At 37.2% G+C, this 24,943-nt stretch overlaps 1 protein-coding gene across 2 annotated transcripts in view; it reads right to left on the reverse strand.

Moving 5' to 3' along the window:
* The window catches only part of LOC113063919 (plexin-B2-like), a 139,594-nt gene that overhangs the window by 55,121 nt on the left and 59,530 nt on the right, over nucleotides 1-24,943 (reverse strand). The window lies entirely within an intron of this gene.

The raw sequence follows: 24,943 nt of genomic DNA on the forward strand, positions 1-24,943 counted from the left end.
TGTGCATGTGTTTCAGTGAGTAAATGACAGAATTTTCATTTTTGTGTAAACTACAGTATCCTTTAATATTTATATTATTTAATTTCACTAGAACATCCACTCTTTTCTATTCTCATTTCATTTCGCTGTTAATAAGGTCTAATCTGTGTCTGCCAACATCCTCCCATGAGAGTGTGTGTGTGTCCATTCATTCTGATGTCTTCCACATATGCTGAGGTTGCCTGGGCTGTTTGATGATTTCAGAGGCCCGGTGTCAGGGGTCAAAGGGATTTGGGTGTGGGCTGAGAGATGGGCTTTGAACGTCATGCTACATTCACTGCTGCCCCAATGTATGTTCTCCTTCACTGTTTTCAGTGCGTGTATGTTGCCAGCAGTCACCATCATTTTTGGCTCCTTTGTGGACTGAGCAATGAGAAGCAGATGCGTGTAGTCGTGTTTCTGAATTCTGATCCCTTTCTGTCGCTTTCCTCCTCAATCACACACCCACAAACATGCACGTACAGGTTCATGGCCAAAAGGCAAGTCATTCTTTTTTTCTAAAAGCCAAACTGCATGATATGATCCATGCATGTAGACAAAACACACAAAAACTTCTATCAACAAACTGCACCAAGTCCAAAAACGGGGCTTTCCATAAACTCAGCGTTGAGGCATTTAGGAGCCAGTGAGCCAGGAAAAAAGCCTCTGTGAGGAACAAAGGCTGTCCGTAATCAGAGCTTTTAGGAGTAAGTTGTCCAAAACATTCAGAATTTTGTTCAAAACTCGGGAGGCGTGACGTGCCAGAACCCGAGCGTTCCTAAAAATATTTCCCAGAAGGAAGTGAAGGGCTGTTTCAGTAATCTGTCCTGCAGCTAGAGTCGGTCTGCTCCTGGCGCACAACACAGCAGTGAAAAACCCACCGAAAAACTGGCAAAAACTTCAAAACCTGCAGTTACCACTCATTAAACACACACACACCGCAACTGCGCAGCGCTGACTGACAGATGAAAGAGACGTCAGGGTCGGAAGTTAAAAATGCAGATCCTTTGCTGGCATTCCCTCATCCAAGCATCAATCCAATCAGATCCAGAGGGAGGAGGATGGTGAGAATGAGGGTGAGCATGATGTGATGTCGGGAAAGATCTTCAGCCAGGATGGGCTCGGAGACTCGGCTGGGAAAGTTTATGGCTGGAAGTTATGAAGAAGCCATGCACACATACAAAAAGGCAAAACACACTGTCTGGAAGCAACCACCGAACCACAAGATGACCTTTATGATCAAGAACACACACGCACACAGACATAGTCTGCAAACAATTGTAGACCACCAAACGCTTTATAAACACACACATATGCATAAAAACACAAATTTAAGGTCGACTCTGGAAGCACTGGTGGAGCCACCGCAATCTGTGACCTCACACACACACAGGCACAATGATTTGACAGAGAGGTGTGTGTGAGTGAGGTCAAAATGGTCAGAAAAACAGAAGGTAATGTTACAACTGACACCATCAACAATTAGCACAATACTGCCAAACCGAAACTCAACTGTGCTTGAGCTTCAGACCCTCACATTCCAGAGATTCTTCCAAACAGGACTTTGACCTATTGTGAGTGAACTCTGACCTTTCAGAGGATACGGTTACAGCCAAAATGATCTTTCTGAGGTGGCTTTCATTTCTCTTACACATGATTTAAACACGGACTACACTACAGTTCAAAAGTCAGAAATATAAAACAATTTTATTATTTGATATGTAATATGTTATTTTTTATGCATCAGACAAACAGATAAATATTTATATAATAATCAAATGAATAAAAATTAGAATACATTTTAACATTTATATTAATCCATTCATTTATTAAGTAAATGCATGTGTATTTACATCTACTAAATAATATATTTCAATATATCAAACTGATTCAAATATGTTAAATATAATAAAGACTAAATAAAAAAAATATATGCATACATTTTAGATCAACAGTGAAAATAAAGTGGCTGGACTAATTGCACAGTGTCAAAAATAGGCAAGTGTGTCCATTTACTGAATGTGCGTCACATTGAGCTATTCCAGTACCGCTTGATTATAATAGAGGCAATCTAGTTTGGCTTTGAATTGAGTTGTTTCAAAAACTACAGAGTGAGAACATTATCAATAATAGCTCCTGGGTCAAGACCAGCAGGTGCAAGGGGAGGGTGCAGAGACAATTTTTAGAGCCTTGAAATCACAATTTCTTCTGCAAATTCACAGAATGGATCAGACTGAACAAAGGCACTAGCATGTTTGGCAACAAAAAGGTAATAATATCATTACCTATTTGTCTTCTTTAGGGAAGTCGTGGCCTAGTAGAAAGTTTAAATGCTAACCCTAGGGTTGTGGGTTCGAATCTTGGGCCGGCAATAGGTGCCTCTTGAGCAAGACACCGAACCCCTAGCTGCCCACTGCTCCGGGTGTGTGTTCACGGCGTATGTGTGTGTGTTCACTGCTGTGTGTGTGCACTTTGGATGGGTTAAATGCAGAGCACGAATTCTGAGTATAGGTCACCATACTTGGCTGTATGTCAAGTCACTATTCACTTTTTTCACTTTCATGTAAGATCAAATTAATACCAAAAAGCAATTTCAGTCTGACTCACATCCGACCGTGTAGGAATGCAGAGGACCGTGAATCAAAAAGCAGCCACACATACAATCACAGAGCTCCACGTTTCCTGTCTCGACTAGCCACTCCATCTCTGGGGCTTATGGCTCCCAGGCACTGAAACCTTAAGACACCTTAAGTGATAAATGCGATCTTAACTGCTGCAAGTCTTCATGAAGCTACCGCATGGTTCAGAGATCATCTTTTTACAGGTGGGTGTGTGTGAGAATGTGATAACAGTGAGCAGAACACACATACAATCACACACATTCAGACCCTGTTGACCTGTGAGGACATGTCTGAGCTTGTAACAGCCGACGGCTAGCGATGGATCATTTTGCGCTTTTGGTCTTGTTTTCCAGTAGGTACAACATCCTAACACGCTCTTAAAACAAGATAAACTTGTATTAAACATTATCAAGGCTTAAAAAAAAAAAGAAATTAATACATTTATTCAGCAAAGATGCATTAAAATCATCAAAAGTGACATTTAGAATGTTTAAAAAAAAAAAAAACTTAGTTACTTTATTTTAAGGTCTAATTGTCACTTTTAACAAACCATTAACTACAACTTTTACCTCAATAAACTCCTACTTTGCTTATTAATAAGGTAGTTGTAAAGTTTAAGTATTGGGCGGGATTCGGGATGTATGGTCATGCAGAATATGTGCTTTATACGTATTAATAAACAGCTAATATTATAATAATAGGTATGCTAATAAAAAAACTAGTTAACAGTGAAAATTGGTCACTATATAAAGTGTCACCAAAAGATTTGGTAAATGCTGATAAATGCTGTTCTTTTGACTTTCAAATTGATAAAAAAAAATAATAATAATTTTTAAAAATAATTTTAAATAAAAAAAAATTGCACAAACATTTTAAGCAGCAGAACGGTTTTCAACATTAATAATAATAATAATAAGAAATGTTTCTTAACCATGAAATCGGCCATGAAGGAATGAATTACATTTTAACACTTAAAACATTTATTTTAAATTTCAAAATATTACTGTTTACTGCATCTTTGATCAAATAAATACAGCCTTGGTGAGCCATACTTTCAAACAGTAGTGTAGTCACATTTTAATGATTTTTTTTTTTTATAAAGTATTGCATATAGTATAACAAAGACTTTTTTGTAGTGCATACCAGCAAGAGACTTTTAATGTAATGAATGGTCTGATGATTATTCTTAGAATCAAACGCACCATAAAACATCATTCTACTGACTAAGCAAGCCCCCGACACAAACATCAATAATAACCACTGTTGATACATGGAGTGTGGTTTCTGTATGCGAATATGTGAGGGCACAACTCCCATGACGAAATGGCAAAGTAAACTGGTGGCATATGGGAACCGGGGCATTAAAGACTCATATCAAGACTAAACGAGCGGGAGATGGAAAAAAGGAGAAGAGAGCGACTGGGCCAGGCTCCAATGATGCCCGCTTTCTCACACACCCACTGCAAAGCTCGAGGCTGGAAAGAGCTGGCAGCATCGCTCGGGAACCTGCTCCCATGGCAACAACAACCCAGAACCTTGCGACTCTAGCGCCTGAGCGAGACGACACGGTTTAACACGAGAGGACAACGAGCCCGAGACCTGGGACTGGTGCAGAGAGAGTGACCGACACAGTCAAACGCAGTCAAATTCCACTTTTCAATATCGCTTGTGTGAAGATGAAGATAAGGAACAGTGTGAGTGTGTGTGAATTTTTGGAGGGCAATTTAGAAAAAGAAAGCAATTCTGAAAATAAAACGTTTGATGGTACACATGGAAATGCTTCACAGCAGAGGAAATTAATTTAATTTCCTATGAGAGAGACAAACTGAAAATTGAGCAAGAGAGGAGTTAGTAAGAGTGTGCATGCGTCTGTGTAAAAGGAATTATAGGGCTGCAAAAAACATTTTGGTATCCATTTCTTGTGAAATGGCAGCTGACAGCACTTCACACGGGTAGACTAGCACATGCTAACCACCATCCATGCTCTGCACACTGCATACTATCTGTTAAACCATGCTAGTTAAAAGCATGGTTCTCCTCACTGTGCTTGTAAAAAGAAAAAGAAAAGACATTTAAAAGAGAGAAAATGTCAACTGGCACCTTTCCCTTGCACAAAAGGGCTGAATTAAAACCGTGTTGTAGAACAAATTATTTCATTACTCATACACCCTCATTTTTTTGCTATCGTTATGACTATCTTTCTTCTGTGGAACACAAAACAAAACTATTTGTAATCATATTGCATCAGAAAACTTGAAATACAGCAAATTAGTCATATCTGTTGCTAGGGGTGGCTGATATGACCAAAATTATATATATCACTGAGTGATTAATTTTTATTCCTAAATTTTCATATACATTTTTTGATAAATTTCATAATTCTATTAAAAACTAATACTAGCCTCAATAATAATAATAATAATAATAATAAAACTCAATCTCACTGAAGACAAGAGGTCAGCACTTAAAATAAGAATAAGAAACTAATTACAAGCCAATAGGACAATAAAAAACTAGTAGAGCAAATAAATGAGAAATGCTGCATACATTGTATAAAGTATTCAAATGTATAAAAACACTACATATTCTTCAGTGTAAATTAAATGTATTTTTCTTTTCAAGTTACAAGTGTGATTTAGTCAAGTGCAGGGAGAGATTTTCTCTCTTTTGTTGTTTGATTAACATGAATGACAGACAGCAGGAATATTAGACTGCTGTCACTTTAAGAGCTGCCTGGATTCAATATATTGTCACACATTTGTTTTCCTTCTCAGCTGTTTGCTTTCACTTAAGATCTACATTACTACATATATGGAGGAAACTTGCAAAGACAGGCATTTTGACACACAAGTGTGTGCATTTAACCTTTAAAGACCTATAAAGCGACTAAAATAACTTCATTCAATTCTCCTGCACTCTATGAGCAGCATCTTCACATGCACACGTCTCTATGACAGCGCTCAGAAACAGCCTTTCAGTGCACATATAGAGAACCAAGTTCTTTTTCGCTGATGATTGCATTTCAGCAGATTAAAATCGCTTGTTTTTAATCCATTTTTAAATGTAAAAAATGCATGCAAATTATAAATTTTCGTGATCCCACAGCAATGTTACGTACGCATGTAACCACGATAGAGACAATAGCCCAAAATCTCTACCAGCTGACAAAATTCAACCAGTATTTCACCCGAAATTATGTGTCTAAACAATCTTCATGGTGTTTATTTGTCCCAATTTCTATTTTATTTATTTATTTATACTATGATTTTTTTTCCCTCAAAAGGTTAATAGACCACAAAAAAAAAAAAAACTGACATTGTATGAAAAAAGGGCTACATGAACATTCTTCAAAACATCTCCATTTGCGTTCCACTGAAAAACACACAACATATGGGTCTGGAAAAGCACAAGGATGAATAATGACAGAATTTTCGTTTTGGGGAGGTTAACTGATCCGTTAAACCTGGTAGATGTGGGAATTTGAAGCAGATGTGTTTTCATTTCCTGTATTTTATTTTCATTGGAGAGTTTCATTTCGAGATCCTGATCAGGATCCAACACACACTTTTGGTCCTGCTTGACAGGTATGCAGAGTCGAAAGAAACCCAACAACTCGTAAAAATCAGTCCATCAGCAGGTACTCAATTTATCTTTGAAATGAGCTGGAAAAGAATCATTTGTGGGACTGATTGTGTGAAATTTGAGTGTAGGTATGTTTAGACTACTAGCTAAAACAAACTGGCATTCGGAAGCAGTTTTAAGCATGTTTATTTGTACATTGACAGAACAGACATGTTTCTAGTGCTGGTCAATCAGTTATTTCTGGGGTGAAAAAAAACATATCTAGACTGTTAGCATTAGTCTGAGCTAATTTCTACTTCCACTGCTTAAAATAGTTCCTGACAGCATCATATTTCTGTCAGCATTCATATTTAAGCGAATAAACTACGTGAAATAAATGTGATCTGCAATGTCACATTTCCAGATGCATCAAATAATATTTAGTCATTTCATACACTAACATGAACCTCCCTCGGGCAGATAGACTCTGAAATGCTGTTTGCAGATCAGTTTTAGATCAAAACTCTGACTAGACAGTTTACTTGGCCATCTAAACTGATCTTGAACATCAAAAAAGGCCTAGAGATGAAAAATCGTAATGCATTCCAGCCCCTGAGACCCTTGACCTAGTAATGTTGCTTCGAAAATCTGATCTAGGCCTACATTTGAGTAGAGTATGAAAGTAAGGGTGGCCATGAGAACATTTCTATCATTTTTCGTGGGATGTTTAGTTTTAAATATGAAATGTGCTGCCTGTACAAAGTCAAGAAAGTACAAAAAATAAATTAAAAAATCAATCAGGAAAAATGTGACATTAAGTTATACAAACTCTGACCTTTTTGTTTTCAAAATAAATATTCGGAACAGCCATATGAACTAAAATAACATGGCTCTGTAATGGATTTCACGTTCAACTCTTAACGTCTTACAAAATCACTCTGTCATTTCACCAGATCCCTGCCTGACTTTCCAGAAATGTCTACTGCATAATGCCATATGCTCTAGAAACACACAAACACAGATGGCCAATAAGCAGCAGAAGGGCTCGCTACCCTTTCCCCACAAACTATGTTCTCTTCCATCTGCCAAAAAAAAAAAAAGGTTTACAGGTGGCACCATTTTCTCACCAGCTCTATTTTAGACCATGTTTGGTGAACGATCATGTCTGGTGTGGTAATGCCCTCTGAGCTTTCCTTTGGTGCGGAAACAAGCCTTCATCATTATGATCATTTACGCAGAACAGGCAGAAACTCTCTCTGTTTACTCTGAAGCACTATAAATCTTTGATATTTGCAGAGAACACCCTCATCCGCCTTTTTTTCAGTTGACAAACAGAACAAAGCAAATGCAGAATAATCCACCTTAAATATAGAAACTGGTAATCATTAGCACCTTTCCCTGTGACGCACCGTGGCAGAACTCAACTAAAGCATAAAAAGAAAGATCCCACATACAACAATTCATCCCTAGCAGGTAATATATGATCAATCCACATACAAATATTTTTATAATCACAATAAGAGCAATTTTATGTCACAAAAGTAATTTTTACCACATATTTAACACAATAGTATTAGTAAGTAACAATGCTCAGATCACAACTTTAGCACCCACAACATCCATCTATATTTAGCTGTAATTGGTGTAATGAACCACAATAATTTTAGCAGTGTCACAAATCCACAGCTAACAAAAAAAAATAATATGATTAATTTTATTTAATAAATATACATATTATTTTTTATATAATATAAAATATAAAGAATAATAATAATAAACTAAATAAGAAATTTTAAAATAAAATAAAATAAATCTTGGTTCAGCTATTTTTGGTTAGTGAGCCAGATGGATTAAGTAACTACTCCGAATGATTCAGGAGTGATTCATAAAAAATAATGGCACAGTCTTTCTTTTATCAGACTACAGTGGTTGCTTTGTATGCATGTTGTTGCATTCAATAAAAGGATGAGCTGTCTATCTATTGTCTAATATTTTCGTGTTCAATTCAAAGTGATAAAATAAAATAAAACTAAATAAAGCAGGAAGTCTTCCCATTTGAACCCCCATAATGTAAAGACAAGATTTACAACTTATCCACATTCTCTTAGAGTATTCCATGATCCGTGTGCTGGATACTTGAATAACTCTAGCTGGAGGAAAAGCCTCAGGCAACTGAACAGAGGCTTCCAGGAAGGCCAGCCCTCTGCTCTGCACATTAACTGACCTGGATTCTCTGAGCACTGACAGCAGAACTAAGTCTGATGCTCATAGAGACTTTTTGGAAGTTTATTAGTCCAGACTGGAGCATAGTAATGCTTGGCCTAACCCTATTTTAGGCCAGACGCTGAAGAGAGTCTGGAATTGGAAGCCATGGCCTTTAAAAGGATCCTTACTTGGTCATATTTCCTGACTCAAGGGGGAAAGGCATGCGATACATTTGAATTGAGTGAGGCACAGCAAGGAGATGTGGTACCTGACAGAAAACAATCCAACGGCCTGGGGCCTTAAATGAGTTTAGCAGACACTGGCGGAAATAAAAATGTGGCTCCTTATGTGCTCCCCGTGTGCAGTATGCTTTATCATAGAAAAGAAATGATCCTTGTCTTCATTTCCTGCCTGGAGTGTAGCACTCACTTCATACCTAGAAGTTGAAGCAGAATAAATTAGGAAGTTGATCTAAAATCATTCTCACTTTGGGATGGTGGAGATATGTAAAATATTTCTATCAATGCAGAACGAGCAGTGAGTTATGTCAAAAAAAGATTTTTTTTAATCTTATATAGAAATTATTACTGGTTTTGTTTACACGTTTAATTTAAACTGCAACACACAATTCTACATGGTAACAGCTCACTTGATAGCACAAAACTGAAGCATTAGGGGCAAAGTTGTGTTAGCATGTTCCACAAGTTCTTTGTGTGTCATGAAAATGACTGTACACAAGAGAGGTGGGAAATACCACATAAAATGCCCTAAAGATTTCCATGAATACTGTTTAGTCACAGATGTTTTGGATATTACACTCTTTTCTGATGAAGGGTGTAACTGCTTTTTTTCCTGAAGGGGAACTGTGTCTCTTGATTACAAGCATAATTATAATTACTGAAACTTTAGAAAACTGCAAGGACGAATTTGACTTTGAGATGGACATTTTAATTAGACCACACTTTTCTTGCTGTGCAAGTACAAACTAATGAGCCACCTCGCTGTTTACTGCCTAACATAGGCTACAACCTTGTATGACAGCACGCTAAATGAAATGTTCCTCATACTTGACTGATTTCAAACACTTGACATTGGCAACAACTCTGCATGCTATATAAATACACACTGTGCCTTTCACGTAGCACACAAGAGATTTAATTCACAGTTGATTCCATTTGTTTACTGTTAGCATTTTGCTAAGCTAACAACAATGTTTTCTAAGCACTGAGAGTGTTGAAAATCATAGTGAGATTTTCTAATACGCCAAAGATGCATATAATAATGCCTCTGAATTGTTAAAAAATCTTATAAGGCATGAGTTTTTGTATCCTAAAACGCTAAGTAGGCAACTAACTAATTTTGACAGAAATTCCACACAAAAGGACATTAAAAATCAAGTAAAGCACCTTATTATGAACATTAACTTCACTAATGACCTTTTTAAGCAACCTTTTTGCATAATTATACAAGAGGCTAATTTCAATGTGCATTGGTGGGGGTGAATGAATAGATGTAAACAGTACTTTACATACAGAAACACATGTATTACAAATACACCCACATTTACAAACTCTCTTAACAAAGTCTTGATGCCATTATGCTCCGCTGGACATGACAGAGGCACTTATGCCAAGCAGAGTCACTGACACACGGAAATGTTCACACATGCCTTGTCACAGAGAAAGAGAGAGATGATAGAAATAAAAAATTCACCATCACATGGGTCTCAACTCCAAGAACAATAGTTCAGATCTAAAACAAGAGTTCAAAGAGGTCTTGGGGGTTTAAATTAGAGATCTTAAATGTATTTGCACCATGAACTAAAAAAAATAAAGAGTATAATGATAGATTTACTAGATAATTTAACAATCTGAATGTAAATGTGAAGTTTGGGCATTAAATATAAACATAACATTGGGAAACCAATGAAATTAAATGCATTTGCATATTTTAAAGGGTGTTGGAGATTGCCTCAGTACGACGACAGTCAGTCAGCCCTGTCACGCAACACCGGCCACGGCGGTCAGCCCCTAACCCAATTAATTTTGACTTCACTTTCATGTCCCAAACATGAAAGAACTAGAGTGAAAGAGAGGGAGCAACAGAGCTCCATAACAGACATTCTGGAAATGTTGAGGAATATGACAATGACACAGATTCACTTCTGAGAGCCAATATATAGTGGGGGGGGTGGTCTGAGACCAACATCTGAGACCTAGTGAAAAAAATGCTTCTATTTTGCTATGTTATGCTTTATTATATACGTGTGATTTCACGTGGAGAAACATTAACTACACAGAGCTGCATGTTGTTCACTGACAAGCTGCTGATAATATCATAATGAATAAAAATAATCCATTATTAAAATATATAATTATATAAAAACAATAAAAAAAACATTATGATGTAAAATACATTCAATTTTCATTCATTCATACCTTATTATAATATAATAATGCATATTATTGTATATTTCTTATTAATTTAACATTTTGATTTACCTTTACACAATGTACAAAATCTTAAAACCACACATTTCCGAGTTTCCTCTTTTCTCTATTTAACATTTTATATCACCAGATGATCTCTGTTAAATGAACAGGTCTGTGTCGGACAGCTGGGGAGGCAGGTCTGTTTCTGACTCTGTGTTGACATCAAATCAACAGCAGTAACCTGAATCTGCCCTTCTCCTACCCAGAACTCTCTGCTGCACTTAGAGTTAGTTTGTGTGAGGCCTTTTTGAGAGGTTTTAAAATCAATAGGTCAAGGTTTTGGTGAGCTGGATGTTCAGAGGAAAAAGCCTGTCATGCCTGAGAGGAGAGGAAGTACAGAAATGATCCACAGCATAACGCCTCATGCCCCAGTGAGGAGTGAGAGAGAGAACTCTGCCAGACAGAGAGCAATGACCACATGGCTTCTACAAAACCCTACAAATTGTAGAAAACTAACTGAGATAAGACACACATGCCATACAGAGATTGGACCTTTTAGAGGGTTCAAGAACTATTTGGAACTATATAGACTGTTGAAAAAAAATCTATGATAAATAAAAACATTAAAAAAAATAATAATAAAATAAAAAGTAGAGATTATAGACAAGGTGTTATGCAAACTCTAAAAACTTCAGGTCCAGAATAAAGTTTTTGTGGTTTTGTATGGTTTCATTTACTTTTGCCCCGTTTCATTTGCTTTTATTACTTTCAGATTTGTTCAGTTCATTAAGTTTTGTTTGGTTTCGTCTGGTATGTTTGTTTTTTGGTTTGGTTTAGTTTGTGTTCTTTGGTTCCGTTCAGTTTTGTTAGGTCTCATTTGGTATCACCTGATTCAACTAGATTTTTTTTGTTTTGTTTTTTTTCTTGTTTTTTTTTTCTTTTTGTTTGGTTTCTTTTGATTTTGTCTGTTTTTGATTGGTTTTGTTTGCCTTTGTTTTTACCTGGATTTGTTTTTTTGTTTTTTCTGGTTTCGTTTAATTCAGTTTTATTTTGTTTTGTCAGCTTTTGTTTGGTTTCACTTAGTTTCATGTACTTTTATTTTCTTTGCTTTGCATCATGTGCTTTCATTTGTTTAATCAGATTTGCCCAGCCCTCCCCGCTAGGTACCACAAAAAAAATTGCGACCAACATTGTATTTACACAATACACAAGTGGTAAATCAATCCAGTCATAGTTCTATGGCAGTAATGTTCTTAATGAGTCACATTTTTTTCAGCCAACTAGATATTACTATTCTAGCATTATTTTTGGTCACAGTGAAATGGGTTAAAACTGCTCATGTTTACTTAACCTACTAATAAGAAGGTAGTACTTTAACCTCCAACTGACTATCTATTCTGCATCATTTTGCAGCTTTACACCTAAAAAAGTAATGTCCAGTGAATCTTTCTGGGCCTGCTCATCGGTCAAAGATCAAAGAAATGTCCTTAGAATCCAAAAGAGAGAAAGGAAAAGAAAAAAGGACACAAAAAAAAAGATTGCCCAGTGGTCATACTGATCATCTGCTCTCAATGAACTGCAATGTCTTAAAGTGCCACTGACCTGCAAGCATCACTACTACTCTATGGTTTGTTTTTATAAGAGGCCCCGAATTGTAAGGTCAGGACAGGCCACGAATAAGAGGAACAGACTGACTTGAGGAAGGAGTGAGATGGAGGGAAGGAAGACGAGGGTTGGGGGTTGAGGTTACACATCTGGTTGTGTTCAGGATGTTTGAGATTCCTCTGTGGTCTGTTTGGGGACTTGGTGCCAAGTGAAGGAGGGGCGAGGAGACGGGTCTATTCAGCCTGAGCACTTCAAGTTAAAGCATCTCCCAACCTGATTTTTCAAACACATCGTCATCAACCAATTGGGGTTGGATGAGCAGTTGACTAGTCATTCAATATCTGACCACTTTTGATTTATTTTTCTCTTTTTCAGTTGTGGTTGTTTCAGTGTGATATATATATGGATATATGTGTGTTTAATGTTAATTTCAGCACACCGTCTTGCCCCAGTGCTTTACTGCAAAAGCAACATCTATTCATTTTTTTTAACGAATAAAAAAGCTGAAATCATTTTTTGTGACAACAAACCTTGAACCCAGAATATTCCTATAAAATTTGAGAACTTTAAAAAAGGGCAGAGATTTGACAGTCCATGTCTGACTCATCAACAGCAGAAAGGCAAGGACCGCAGAGAGTGCAAAGGTCAGATTTAACAGTGTTTACGACAAAAAAAAAGACAGTTTTCCCTGGTGTGTAGAGATTTGCGATAGTGCCACAGTTATAAACCTCAAATGGAGCACTTTCTTGGCTAGGAAAGTGTCTGAAGGCAGCAAACAGGGAGTGAACTCATTCTAATGTCTGGTCCTCACACACACACACACACACACACACACACACACACACACACACAAACACACATTCCTTCCTCAAAGAGCAAAAATTTAATCACCAAGAATAACAACCGGTCTTTAGTTTCCAAACCAAAGAGTTCGGTTTCTACATGCATCATTTTGTGTGCATTTCAATATGTAGTTGTTCAAACAAGTCGATCTATTCATATCGGCATTCATTCATTACCTTCACCGCAGAAACATAACCACTTAAATAGTCATAGCTCAAAACCAGTCAGCCCAGTGCCATTGTTGGATCTAAAGGAGGCAAAATAAAAGATGCTAAAGAAAAGCAAAAACAGCATGTCATCGCAGCCTACAGCTCTATCTATGTACCATTTATTATGAGGAAAAATTGAAATAGGGAGATATTCATCTTTATTAAAATGTGGCAGATCAGATGATGATTTGAGACATAGGGTAATGTAATGAACCTGTCTACAGTGCTGTCGCTAGAAAAGAGGGCTGAGGGTAGTCATTACCCCGAGCTGTCAAACCCTGCCTCCCTCATTCACCTCACTCATAATAGAGCTTTTCTCATTGCCTAAATGAATATAAACGTCTTCCTCTGACATTCCACCTGACAGCCAGGTGTACATGGGAGGAGAGCGATTTGTTTCTGAAAGTGAGCATTAGCCATTGTGTAAATGTGTGTGAGTGTGTGAGCTCCTAGCACGGGACAGGCTGTAGGTGTGTGAGATTGTACGTAGGTGTACGTTAAATTAAACGGTCCCAAATTACATGTTCTCAAAAGACAGCTGCATGTGGATGTGGAGGTGTAACCATTTTGTGTCTGGTTTTAATATTGTCTCCATTTCTTCCGCTAGTATCTATGAGTGTCGTTCACATCTCGGTGGAGTACCGCAGCTGTAAGACTAACTAACTGGCTTGTAAAAAGAGCTCCTCCTGAACTCTAGAGACCCGAATGTCCTGTGATTGAATTGTCCTCATTAATCTAAATGTCTTACGTCACACCTGTAAACTTTAATAAACAATCCAAAATAAAATACCTAAACCTAAAATATTTCTGAAAAAAAATCAATAGACATGTTCTGTGTCAAGAAGGAGAAATGTAAATTTACTTAAATGTGACAGATGTTGTGTTAGCTGCAAACTTGGTAATTACACAACAGCTTCCCAGATAATGTCACGCAAAACAACAGATGAGAGGGAAGTGGGTGTGGAATCACTGGAAGCAATTTTCCGCTGTCTCAGAGCGTGAAAAGCGACTCATCCGAGCTGCAAGATGCCCCGCATTTCGCTGATCTAGAACCGGTTTGCCAAGTCAATACCCTGCCTCGATCTACTGTATGTCAGAAAAACTGTAAAACTGATTTTAGATAGCACCCGAGAGAAAAAAAAAATGAAATCTGCAGAAGAACTGCAAGATAGTCATCAATCATGTTCAAAATAAAAAAAGCCTGCCATAAAGTTTGTCCGCCAACTTGGATTTAAGATAGGAAAGTATCATAAAAGTTAGACAAACCACCTTTAAATGGTTATGTAAATTATTTACTCTATTAATATATTCAGTCCTGTAAACAAAATGCTAGAAAAATGTATTTGTAGGACAGCTGAGATCAGCACTACCTACTGTGCTAAGGACAATCTCGGGACAGCGTGCACCAGGAGTTAGCATTCTTATTAGTTTGAAAAAGACAAGAGGGCAGAGCTAAAGTCAATAATCAGATCATTTTCATATTTTAATATCCCCCTTCAGCTGGTTGACCTCAAAGCTCCATTCAAACAGTGCAATATGAAAAGGTCATCTATAAGTGCCCGACCTCACTTCCCCTTACAGCTTGATATCTTCCTGCGCCTAACACTGAGAAACTCTTACTTTCTGACCACATTCTCAAGCATGACACCTATATAAATGACAACTCCATCTTGTGAATCCATCTGCAGCCTTCTTGACCTTGTTTACAGCACAACATTCAACTCAATAACACTTGACAGTAAGGACTAAGAAAAGGCATGGAATGTGACACCTTTGGCTTCCTCATGGGACTTTACCACAACACAAACCAAACTGAACAGAATACAGAACTTTACATATTCTTGGGTCAGATCAGCCAGTAAAACGTAATATTTGTCATCAAATACTAATAGGAAAGGAATTATTAAAAAGGATTTATTAAAGGAATAATTTAGTAACCACTCCGATTGATTCATTAAAAATAACCACTCATACGAGTCATTTGTTTTTGAATCAGACTACACTGGTTGCGCTGTTGTTGCATTCAGTAGAAAGAGGAGCGGTCTATTTATCATCGTTCAAATATTTTTACATTCAGTTCAGACTGAAATATATAAAATGTAAATTAAAAAAAAAAAACTTAGGGGAATATATATGGAAATCATAAAGATTTATTAATGATTCCAATTTTTTTTTTTAACTTTTGAGAAGTGAATATCTGAAAAAAACTAAACTGAAACTAACTTGTGTTTCGATGACTGAGTCAAATTACTTGGTAATTCACTAAAAATAACCACTCATAAGAGTCATGTGTTTCTGAATCAGACTACACTAGTTACGTCATATGCGTCATGTGTTGTTGCATTCAAAAGAAAGCTGAGTTGTCTATTATCTCTTTCTAATTTTTCTAATATATTTACTAATAAAGTAAAGTAACGTAACGCAACATAAAGAGTTTGTTTCAAGTATTTAAAAGAAACTTAACTTGTTATAAATGAGAACGTCTGTCATCAGTTCCCCACCCTATTAACACACATTTCAAACAAATCACAAGCGTGATGGAGCAGAATTGGGGTCTCAGGAACACTCAATTCACACTCAGTGTATCTGAACCACTGAAACTCCTACCGATGGCCCATATTTGTAACTATTATGTTTCCAGCCCCTAATGAACTGAACAAGCTGATTAGAGTCATCATGCACCAAGTGATCCATGCAACAATTCCAACAGCAGTTTTAATCAGTGACATTTATGGACCAGAGAGATTGGCTCGCAGAGAGGGAACGTTACAACCATGGGTCTATAATTCAGCTTACAGAGCGAGACTGAGAAAAACCAGCACAACACCCACCAAGAAAAACTAAATTCTATAATGACTGGCAACCACCATGAAGAACCCCTCATGAGCCTCAATCAAAATGATGTTTGTGATGAATAATTTTTTTGCGGTAACAAAACAATCAAGAAATCCGAAGCTTTCCTATTAGATTAAAATCTTTTCTGTCATTGTTTCGTGCACAGAGGAATGTGAATGGTGCTGTTATGCATTTCCTGTCAGTCGAGGCTCTTACACATGCTCTAATGCTCCTGTACAAACAGACATCTGAATTCTATTTGGCAATGGTATTGAAGCATAAATAGTTCTGCCGTTTTTGGTTACGTTTCTAATGGCATAAAATACAATAGGAAACAGACTTCCAGTGTTTGTTATAGAGACCAGTAAGATGACAAAGGAAAACCTTTTTAAACTCTCTTTTTAAACTTCTCATCTTTTCAATGTTTGCAGGAACTCCCCACACCCTGGCCTTTAAACTATTTGAATGAGCAACTGTTTTTGAAGGTGTATTTGTCTGTGCACCACTCATGTCAATGGATTATTGATCAAATAAATATGATATGAAAAAATTTAAATAGTTTTAAAGGGGGGGTGAAATGCTCGTTTTCACTCAATATCCTGTTAATCTTGAGTACCTATAGAGTAGTACTGCATCCTTCATAACTCCAAAAAGTCTTTAGTTTTATTATATTTATAAGAGAAAGATAGTCTGTACCGATTTTTCCCGGAAAAACACGACCGGCTGGAGGCGTGACGTGTGGGCGGAGCTAAAGAATCACGAGCGCCAGTAGGCTTTTGCGTTGAGAGCGTGTGGAAGCTGTGACATTACCGTGAGGGGAAAACCACCATCCAAAACAAACCATGGCTAACAGTCAGATTCAGCGTATATTTATGATCCAGAATCAGATCCAGAGGCTGAAATTTAACAAGAGCAGCAGCAGCAACGACGTCTCTATGTGGTATGTACTGAAACTGTATATATTTGCTTAGCGGTTTTGGAAAATGACTAAGTTCCACTTTATGTCGTCTTTTTGTTTTTTTTTAAACTGTACATGTGGAAAGTGCAGTTTTATGCCAACATCGCATGTTGTTTACTTGATGTGCTTACGCGCCGATAGCTAAGTTAACAACACAGAGATATTTGAAGCAGTTTTACCGCCTGTGGTTCCAACACACGATCGTGACCCTTTTTCGTTGGGACTGCATTATCCTTAAGAAATAAACGATGTGCAAATCTGGCATCAAACTGGGCCTTGTTTGTTAAACAAGCATCTTCGAAATGCAGGGAACAAACACTTGCACAACTCCGTTGATGCTCTGTAAAAATAAACTCTATCCACTGGTCCCTTAATGCTGTTTTTTTTTTTTTTTTTTGGTAATCTGTGCAGGGTTGTCTTGCCCTGGCAACCAAAAACACACTCCTTTTGTGACATTTCGCGATGCTCTCGCTCTGATCGGTGAAGTCTGTTGTGCTCTCAGTGCTCTGCTATACGGGAGCGCGCACTCTTCCGGCAGACGTGCCCTTAGGACCCATATAAGGAAATTCCGCTCCATCTAACGTCACGCAGAGCCATACTCGAAAAAAACTTTCCGAAACTTGTGACAAACCGGAAGGAGTATTTTTGGATCAAAAATACTTCTTCAAACGTAGAACTTAATTTTTGAAAATTTGTCCATGTTTAGCATGGAAATCCAACTCTTTAACAGTGTAAAAAACTCAGTATGCATGAAATAGCATTTCACCCCCCCCCCCCCCCTTCTTCCAAATAAGAAAAAAAGGTTATACAGGTATGAATTAAAATAACATTAGGTTAAGTAAATGATGACAATACTTGGATTATTAGGTGAACTATCCAAGTAAGAGCTTTTACAGTGGTAAATGCTATTGAGCGGCCCAGAAAACCCAGAGTGGAGTGATAACTAAATAATCTTGATCAAATAGCTGGTGGTGACAGTCGTGAGAAATTTGAGTTTCTGACAATCTACCGGTTAAGACGACGTCACTGCATCTCTAACAGTCCCCATATCAACACACCTGCGACGCAATTACCTCTTCACTTCAGTCACATCTACCTCCCGTCATTCTCCCATGATTAATCAAGAGGTGAGTCTGAGAAAGATAAGGAAGAGGGGAGGTGGTGTATGTGAAAGAAAGGAGAAAGAGGAAAGATGTGATGAAATCTAATGAAAAGCATTGTAATCACACTGAAGAGCCCATCTGTGCACAGGAGGCTAATCAAACTTCCATGCCTTGGATTAGACCGTAACAATACACCTCACACAGATATCTCTCTCACACACACGCTTTAAAACAACAGATCTACAGGATTTAGGTGTGGAAAATCAAAGCTTCCACCATTAACAGCTCGTTTGCTCAGCAGAGACAAAAATTGAAACGTTTTGGAAAGCAAACCTTACACTCCATTAAGCTACACTTTATTAAATCTGTGGTAAACAGACGGCAGGAAGTCAAGTCCGCTTACCTGCTGCTTCTGAAATGTAAAAACCACACCGAAGAATCAAAGCTCACAAACAAAGTTCTAAGAAGCCATGCAAAATTAGCTAGCATATTAACTCTATCTGACCTACATAAGGATCCTGAATTGTGAATTGAGAATACACCGGAATGCAGTGAACTTTTAGCTACTAAACACAGTAGCACTGCACACCAGACATTGTAATACATTGTAATACATGTTTTTTTTTTACCTTATAGTCCTGCTTGAGTTTTAAAGAAACCCTTTTCATCCAACTAGCACTGTAATCAAGAGCGAAAACTTCAAAAGGAAGTTTATTCGCCCGCATGTTGTTCTAAACTGGTTTGACTTAGTTTCCTGGAGGAGGAATTCCATGGAATTACCACGAATAGTGACTGAAGCCTAAAAGGAAAATGCACCATTCAAGTTACAGTTACAGAAGGAGTCATACAACATTTCTTGATAAGCAACAAAAAAAATTATAAATAAATTTGGAGCACAAAAGCCATTTCTTATTATGTTGAAGACAGCTGTGCTGTTTGATAGTTTTGTGGCAATACTTAAACATTTTTGTTCAGTATTCTTTCATGAAAAAGCTGACAGAAATTTTTGTACAATTATAAATGTCTTTAATGCCACTTTTGATCAATTTAATGCATCCTTGCTAAATAAAACCATTAAAAAAAATTAACTTTTTGTGTTCCACAGAAGTTTTGGAACAACATGAGGGTGAATAAATGATACCAATTTTCCTTTTTGGGTGAACTATTCCTTTGAAGCCAACATGAAACTGCATAACTTATTTTACTACCATGATGTAATATATATATTTTTTTTCTCGTTGTATGTAAATAAATACATATATGTTGGATTGACTGACTAAATTATAAAAGCAATTGATGAATCTCGCATAACAAGCCACATGTATTAACACTATAGTGAGAGGAATGATGGCATTATTGCTCTTTTGAGAATTAACATCTAAAATAAGACTTGGATATGCATGAAAAAAATCAACTACCCAGAGCTTGCATCAGGAAGAGGTGCTATGGCAACACCGTTTTTCTTCTACCAAAAACGCTCAAGTCCCACGCTTAACTAGCCACACGTGTGTAAACGCTGGTGAAAACGAGCTGTCAGTTTCAAAATTTTAGAGCACTCGATGCCGACTGAGCAAACCGCTGATCATGTTTCCCTCAGGCCAAAACAACAAGCCTGACAGCCTGCTTTAGCAAGATACTGCCCTTTAAAGCTGATCTCAGACCAGCTTTGACGTTTCTGCTATTAGAGTGAGTAAGAAGACCTTGGAGGGCAACGTCAACTTGAACAAAGGAGTCTAGAACACTGATTTCACACAAACATAATCGTTAGACTTCAGACTAGATGCTATATTTAATCTGAAAAGAAAACAAGGCAGTTAAGTCTGGTTGTCACTAGGGGTGGGAGGAAAAAAAAACAGTGATTCTCTCTTCAATGATTCTGAATCCATTCAGAAAAGTTTTCATGATGCAAAATCCATGTAAAGTCGTTTATGTCTTAAGGACAGGATATCTGATATGATAAAATGAAATATGTACACAATATATAAAGAAGAGAGAGATTTTGAGTAATTATTTGACCCTGGACCACAAAACCAGCCATAAGTAGCAGAGGTCTACATAGCATGGGTCAAAATTATATCTTCGTACATTTACTACTATAAATATATAAAAACTTTAATTTTTAATTAGTAATATGCATTGCTAAGAATTTTATTTGGACAAATTTAAAGGCAATTTTCTGCACCCTCAGATTCCAGATTTTCAATTAGACCTAGTTGTATCCCGGCCAAATAATATCCTATCCTATTCCTAAAAAAAAATCATACATCAATGGTTAAAATTGACCCCAATGACTGGTTTTCAGGGACTGAAAAACAGGTATATAAAACACACACATTCACACACATACATACATACACACACACACACACACGCACACATACTTAAATGCATATAAATCACACAAGCAGCAGCTTTCGGTTTAAATGTAAACCATATCAAATGACAAGGAAATTGCATTGTTCTTCAGATTTTATCCCAGGTTTGGAAAAAGCAGAACTCAGGACTGATTTGATTGTGCCAAGGTTTGAGTAGGAGGTCTTGATTAGAGAGAACAGAACAGACTCCCTGGCTGGAATTTTCTGGAATTACGTCCTCTGTCAGATTTCATGTCTGTATGGTCTCCATTAGAACTGAGGTAAACAAATGTCTACAGAGAGCAGGAACAAGAGATAAAGAGAACAACAAATCATCAACATCTCAGACTATGAGACTCACATGACCACATTCATAAATGCCCAGCAAAACAACCACACACTTCAACAGTGTTATTCTCTAATTAAACATTGATTGCATTCCGTAATAAAGGAGTTGGTTATTACTTCCATTAGTGAGATGATGGAACCAAAACAATAGTAAACGGCAGATTCACTAGAGCGTCTTAAACACCAATTCCTATCCTTTGTAACGGAAACAGGTCTATTTAGCTCAAAGGGAATCATTTAAGATTTTAAAGGGAATTTGAACAGAATCACTGTTTCACGGCTGGTCAGTGAACGAGCCGTTTAACATCAAATCTGCGCTGGATACTAATATCCAAACTATAGTGAAACACTATCAATTAGCACAGTAACAAGATCGGCAGTTTAAGGCATTAACTTGTAAGCACAAAACACAAGATACTTCTCTTTTCAATATGAATAAGGCTTTATTAGATAAATCTAAGACATATAAACTAATCTAACACATAAACGCACGCACACACACACATTCACACAAGTTGCAGGAAGATCGAAAGTTAGGGAAAGATGAGTTTAAGAGAATGGAAATATGGAATCCCAAGTTCACAGCAATACGTTAAATTGCATAGACATGAACAACCATCAATCACGTAATTAGCCCTCGCATTGAGTTCCTCAGTGAGGTTAAAATTATATTAGATACACCAGCAAAGGTCACAGTCTGGAGGTAATGTTACTTGCGTCTCCTGTGAAAGAGGGAGCCTCGGTGAAAGGGCTTTCCCGAGGTCGTTGATTGGCTGGAAGTTCAGTCGCTGAAGTGACGTCTTGGGAAGCCCGTGGTTGTTGGGCGTTGGCTGAAAGTGCAGAGTCCTGTGTGGCTGGTTGGAATTGAAACGCGCAGACGAGGTCGACGTTACAAAACTTAACTCAGAACACGAAACTCTCAAACGGAAAAGAAAAGAAATAAAGTTTGACGAGACTAGGTTGTGTTCCTTCTCATTGTGACTAAGTAGGCAGGCACGCTGGAACCGCGCTCAAAGAACGGTGATGACTACACAGCATGGCTAGAAGCTAAAAGCTAAAGCTAGGTAGCAAAGCTAAAAGCTAAGAGCTAAGAGCAGGCTAAAATGACTAATAGCAGCAGCATAGCTAGGGACTACAGGCAGACTAAAAGCAGACTAAAAGCAAGGCATCATGGTGTCCAAAGTATTTAAAGAGGCCTGTTGGCCACGCCTCAACTGTTGTCTTGACCAATCAGATATTGTCTTGGCTCGGGGATATCATAAATCATATGTTTATCTTACCAAGCATGTGGTCCGAATGTTCCTGCTCTGGCAGGGTCTAATTTTCGACATGATTCCTATAACACGATTATGATATATTTTACAAATAAATGATTGTCAGGACAATATCAAGCAAGAAAATACAATCACACACATATCAAACACTACTATGTACTCTTCAGCTATACCATAGTTACTTAAAAAAACATACACAATAAGTGATTATAACATGATAGTCAAATGTGTGGGTTACACATAAATGAATAGGGAGTGATGCGATGGACTGATTCATTTATGAGTCTTTTTGAGTTCATTCTGGTCCATAGATATGTACAAAAGCAGTTTCTTTGGCATTCTCTGGCAAAGGACTTTACTGTGAAGATAGAGGTTTAAAGCCCTTCCCCCACCTTAGGAATTTCAGTCTGGTTCTGCTAGGTGGGGGGGAAGTCAATGTAAGTGTTTAACTCATGGATTTTCATGTGATGTCCAGCGTTGTATTTCAATTACGAACAACAAATTTGACACCAAATTTCTCTTCTTCGAATTGAAATTGTAAATAATTGCTCTAGTGGTGTTAATGTTCAAAGCTGTTGTGTGAACCAGTTGGTTGGTCATCTTGTTTGGTTCTTGTGGCACTCGAACTGAGTTACGACTTCCTGAGGAATTCAGCTCTCGTGTTTCAATGCACACAGCTTTTAGACTCTTTAATTTGTCTGGTTCGACTCATTTCTGTTACACCTTCAATAGGTGTGTGGGTCTCGTTTTAGCACACAACGAGAGGACTAAATGTCCCCAAAAGGATACTAAAATCTGAAATTATTAACATCACCAGTGGTCCCCATGAGTAAAACAGGTTCATAAATATACTAAATAAAGTCTTCATGAAAACAAACACTTTCCATGAAGGTTAGAGGCAAAAAAAAAAAAAAAAGAAAGTCAATGAAAAGTCCCCAGCATGACAGAAAACAAATGTGTGTGTTAGGAAGATCTCAGAAAGCCACCTATAAGGAAGCCTTGAGCAAAACTTGTCCAATTAGCCACCCAGAGAGCCCAGTCTTATTTGAGAAGTTCAGAGAGAATGTGAGAGTGAGAGATTCACCCCACCGCCTGAGGACTGGGGGCAAAAGGTTGCGACAAAGAGGCCTGGGAGAGATTTCTACAAAACATCCCGCTCGCTTTCAAGTATTAAAGCACACACACACACATATAAGCACTATAACTTTCCATGCAGGAATCACAGTTTAAGATGTAATAATTTCCTGTGAGAGATTCTATTTTTAGTCACACCACAGAGAGTGAAAATGACTGGAGATGGAGTGATAATGAGATTGGAACATGTTGCAGGCTGGATACTAATTTTTACTTCAAAATGATTTTAACATCAAATATAATTGTATCTGTTATTGCATATTATATCAGATAAATATTGAAACTATTAGTCATATTTTTTTTAATAAAATGAAAGATTTCTATTCGCGATTACAATTATGGATGCCACAATTACGTAATCGTTCAAAGTGGCAATTGATCGTATAAAGTTCACGTAATTTATGTGGATGTTATCTTAAGGGTTTTTCCCATTTTTTTATCTTAGTTTTCGTATAACATTAAAATACCATTCATATTTTTACTTTTTTATAATTTAAAGAAACCAATCCGATGTGTAGTTGACATTTAAGGGCTTAATACTATATAAAAGCACTAAAAGTTTTTCATATAAAAATATAGCATGCAGTTGCATCAAACAATGGTATTAACAATTCAATATTGCAATATAATATAATATATTAATATTATATTATAATTTTGTTTGCATGCAATTAAAAGTAAATGGCTACTGTTGACTGTTTGGTTACCAGCATTCATTAAAATATCATCTTTTGTGTTTAATAGAAAGAAATAGAAGAAAGAAAATCACACAGGTTTGGAACAACTTGAGGCTTACTAAATGACATCAGAATTTAAATTTTGGGGTGAACTATCCCTTTAAGAAAGTCAAACGATGTGTGTCTGCAAATTTTATTCTGAATAACTTGTAATGGCACAGAAATGTATTAGATGTGTACATGTTATGTCCAATTCACAAGTTGATGAGATCTGTTTGTCAATAAGTTCCTAAATGTGGTAACTCATGGAAAACATCTTCACCAAATAGAGAATAAAACCAGATTTATCGCTTTGTATCATCATACCTCAATTTTTAGAGTACACCCCATCCACACACTCCACCGCAGCGCTGGTTATCTCTATTCCTGTCTCTCTCTGTATTTATCTGGCGCTCTGACTGAATTATAGACTGATAAATGTGGTGACATCTCCAACACAACCACGAATACACACAGGAAGTGTATTTGCTTCTATCGCCGACTACATCTTTCTCTCTCTCTGCGTGCATTAGTGTCATTTGTGTTCCACCTCGTTGGGAAGGCTGGGGTTATTAATTAAAACAGCAGTGCAGTCATGTCTAACACTAAGCGCAAACAACTTATTAAATATTCAGTTTTTATGAACATGAGTTTCAAAAAAAACAAACAAAAAAAAAAACAATGACAAAGGAGGATAATGCAAGAGCCGGGTATACGTGTAGAGATA

Source organism: Carassius auratus, chromosome 4 (genome assembly GCF_003368295.1).
Source record: "Carassius auratus strain Wakin chromosome 4, ASM336829v1, whole genome shotgun sequence".
NCBI classification, from domain to species: Eukaryota; Metazoa; Chordata; class Actinopteri; order Cypriniformes; family Cyprinidae; genus Carassius; species Carassius auratus.